This window comes from Belonocnema kinseyi, chromosome 5 (assembly GCF_010883055.1).
Source record: "Belonocnema kinseyi isolate 2016_QV_RU_SX_M_011 chromosome 5, B_treatae_v1, whole genome shotgun sequence".
NCBI lineage: Eukaryota > Metazoa > Arthropoda > Insecta > Hymenoptera > Cynipidae > Belonocnema > Belonocnema kinseyi.
Window position 1 is genome coordinate 115,712,105 of NC_046661.1, and position 3,949 is coordinate 115,716,053.

Sequence of the window (3,949 nt, forward strand, 5' to 3'; positions counted from 1 at the left end):
GTGTTATGTGCCACCTACAGAACTGTAATATAATAATAAATTTGCAAAAAAAATTATTTTATATATTATAACTGCGCTTGATTTATTATTTTAATTACACAATTGGATTCAAACCAACCTAAACCTACGGCTATAAAGCTTATGTGCCACAAGCTTTAGGCAAAGATAATTTCGCTCTAGAGAAAATTAAAAATAAAGAAATTAAATTTTTTGCAAACGTCGCAAGGCACGAAACAAAATTTATTGACAAAAGTTCTTAAATCAAAAAAGATTTACACATTTGTTATAAGCTCTTTTTATAGAAATACATTAAAAATAAAAAAAGTTAACTCTTCTCGGGAAAACAATACAAACTACAATAACATTTTATTTAACCGCATTTTTCGCCTAAATTATATCTACAAATTTTCTGAGAATAGTTTTACGTAAGGATGCATATTTTTGAGTGAACTCGTAAAAAATAGCGTCGAAAATAAATAAATTAAATTTATGGAAAAACGACACAAGTTGAAATAAAATGTTTAATAACAAAAATGTTTTTTTGTTTTGTTATAGGATGCGCACTTTCTTGTGCTTATAAAAACCAAATAATGAAAATCAGTCTGTTAAATACCAATGGATATTATAGGAATTTAAAGATTATTAATAATTTTAAGAATGTTTCATAAAAAGATATACTCATATTCGATACTAATTCTATATAAAAATTTCGATAATATACCATTTATTTCCTAGACACATTTTCAGACCATTTTAGAATTATTAGGTAACAATATAGGAGAATTCATATATATTATATTAATATTAAATAGCTGTTACTAATGTCCATTATGCACAGCTTACAAAACCATACAGTAACGTGGTTTAATTTCGCTTACGTAAATGTGTAACAAAATTGTTGTAGATCATGCGTGTAAACAAGTCACAGAACATCTGGTACATTCTTCTATAACACTTACAGTTTACTGCTACAGATTTTTTACAATTAAAATTATTTCTTGAAAAAAAGATCATACTCTTTCTTCACTCCATTGGGAAACAAACCACAAAACTTCTGATTTCCGGTCAGGTGCTTTTCCAATTAAGCTATTAGAGGGATGAGAATAAGAACTCTTAATTTAAGAAAATAACGCTAATTTTTAGCTAGGTGTTAATAGTACAAGTAATTATTTTAAAGGAATCTGTTATATCATCAGAGATGGTACTTTACCAACCGTAGACAACCGTGAAGCATTTTCTGTTATTGAAGATTCTTAACTTGATCAATATTGTGTAGATTTTCTGCCTTCATGGTTTGGAGGGTTGTCTACGGTTGGTAAAGTACCACCTCTGATGATATAACAGATTCCTTTAGAATCTTTACAACTATTTTATAGAAATAGTACAACTTCATTCGGTAAAAAAATTATTCAACATTGTTAACTTCTTGTTATAGAACAAGTACGTCACTGAACAGTAACATTCGTTATATAACCAGATATAACAATTTTAACCCACCCCATGGACGTAATTATTTTATTTGACCTCGACCAACAAAATATATTACTAATATTATTCTTAGATTATGTCATGGACATACACAGTAAAAGCGAAGTCTGAAATTTACGCTGGACTTCCCCTACCGATAAAAATCTTAGAGTACTTTCACACGGAGAAACTTACAGTTATAAAATTTGACAGTATAATATTTATTTTTACAATACGACAATAGCAAGCCACGATATAGAGTCACTGTTGCAAGAATTACTATTGTGAATATTCAACTCTGAAGTTACTATGTTTATTGAAATATAAAATGAATGATTAAATAATTGCACTTATACCAAAAGAAACTTCCTATAATTCCTAGGACAGAGTGTGAGGTTTACAAAACACAATAGTCAAGACATTCTGTCTTATGTTTTTTCTACGCATTTCTAATTTTCCCATAGAAAATAGGAAAAACTGCCATGGTCGAAAGAGCGAAAAAAAATATTCGCATTCACTTCACGCACTATACATTTTATACATTAAAGATACAATTAGATATTTATATTTTATTTTAAGCTGAAAGAGAAAATCCTCAAGAACTTCGGCGCGTGTAATGACGTCATTTGGTACTAAATCGCGAAGCACTGCATTCAATTGTTTTTCCTTTCATTGCACCTTGCCATTGAAAATGGTAATTTTTCTTACTTGTTTTGCAACTTATGTTATTTTAACTGCTAGTTATTGCAAATAGGGTTTTATCATTAAATTAGTAAATATCTCTTTTTTCAACTTCAAATCTACTATCAAAAATATGAATTTTTCTAATTATATAAATGGCAATTATTAGGTTTGTAGCATATTTATAAATGAAATGGAAAATATATTTCTTTGCATGACTACGGCAATAATACTATTTTCTTGGCTATATCCTAGATTGCCATCGAGCTTTTGAAAATATCAATATTATAATGCCCAATTTTAGGAACTAGAGTTTCTCTGTGCAGGCGAAATAGCCTGTCCCGTTTAAGGCTATCTGAAGGTTCGATTTGAATGATTTAGTCTCAAAAATTCTCAAGAGAGATTTGGGTATTTTTAAGAGCGATGCGACGTTCATAGAGGGTGGACACGCTGGGGCTTACCAAAATATATGCAACCCCGCATACACTCCTATAAGAATAGAATTAGCGTGTAAGACGTGTTGCATACTTTTTGGTAAGCCCCAGCGTGTCCACCCGGTATAATGGTCCTATTGTATCCGTCACATACCGACGGGCAGAGTTATTTACCGTAGCTGTCCAGCGCCAAACCGACCCTTTTTAAATTTTTCTTCAAATTATTAACACTTTCCTTAATTGGCGAATTTTCTTACCATACATATTTATAATTATAACTATTATACCAATATACTATTTTAGAGTTGAATTAAAAAATTTTATCTGTTTTGGCGTATCTCATTTCTAAATTTTTATCCGAAAGCTTAACAAAGGACCCTTGAGTGTCGGCTAATCTATGCAGATAGCCTCTCTGCTTGTTGTTTATGATCGAATTCTTATTTCAATTTCAGACTGTCTACTTGTTATTTATGATCGTATTTTTATTTCAAATTTGGAAAGGACATTTTTAAGCCTTCGCACCATTTAAAGGAGCTACCTGACCTATAAATATATCTATCTGAGTGCCTGCAGAGAATTTTTTGAAGCTTAGAGCCTAAGAATCTTCAGTATATATTCTGAGATTTCTATCGGTGGGGTTGTTTTCATTTTTGTCTGAAATTAATTAGATAACTTCATTTAATCATGACAATTGCACTTTAAAAAATCCACCTGAGCCTTAAAACAAAAAAAAGCCACTAATTAGGCTGAATTTTAGCCTATTGATTATAAAGAAAGACATAACTGTCTTGTCTTAAGATAAAGATACTTCGAGCTAAAAAAAAGACTGCAATGAAGCTATTTTTCAGTCCTCGAAAGTTTTAAGTTGTAACGTCAAACTCGCAGCTTCCTCTGTGCGACGTCATTTGCATAAAGTTCGTGATGCGCCAAGAGGTGAATGATGTGAGACGTGCAATATCTGCAGTTAATCATACCAGATACAGTGAGCTTCCACTTATGTCCACGCTCGCCAATTACTGTGCGCTAGTGATGGGCGATTGTAACCAGCTGAAATCCACCTTATGCTGGCTCATTGTCTGATTGATGGGTTCAGTATGGATTGTGAACCATTTATATGGAACCGGGAAAATATTTAATTTGATAAAAATAAATCATGAAACATTTAATTGTAGTAATAAAAGTCATATATGTATTTTTCAATCAAGTTAGGCTACTTCCGGATTAACAAAATGCAAAAGATTTAAAGGATATTAACCCCGAGTCAGGTCGACGAGTACCTACTCCGAGGGAATCAAGAGTTTTTCTGTTCTCGTTCTCTCGTTCGCCGTGTCACGATCTTTTTAAAACTCCCTCTTCGCTCGCACTAC

General features: G+C 31.6%; 1 protein-coding gene across 1 annotated transcript in view; it reads left to right on the top strand.

Annotated features, from left to right (window-relative positions):
- LOC117173507 (cytoplasmic dynein 2 heavy chain 1) overlaps positions 1-3,949 on the top strand; it is a 43,646-nt gene that overhangs the window by 9,849 nt on the left and 29,848 nt on the right. The window lies entirely within an intron of this gene.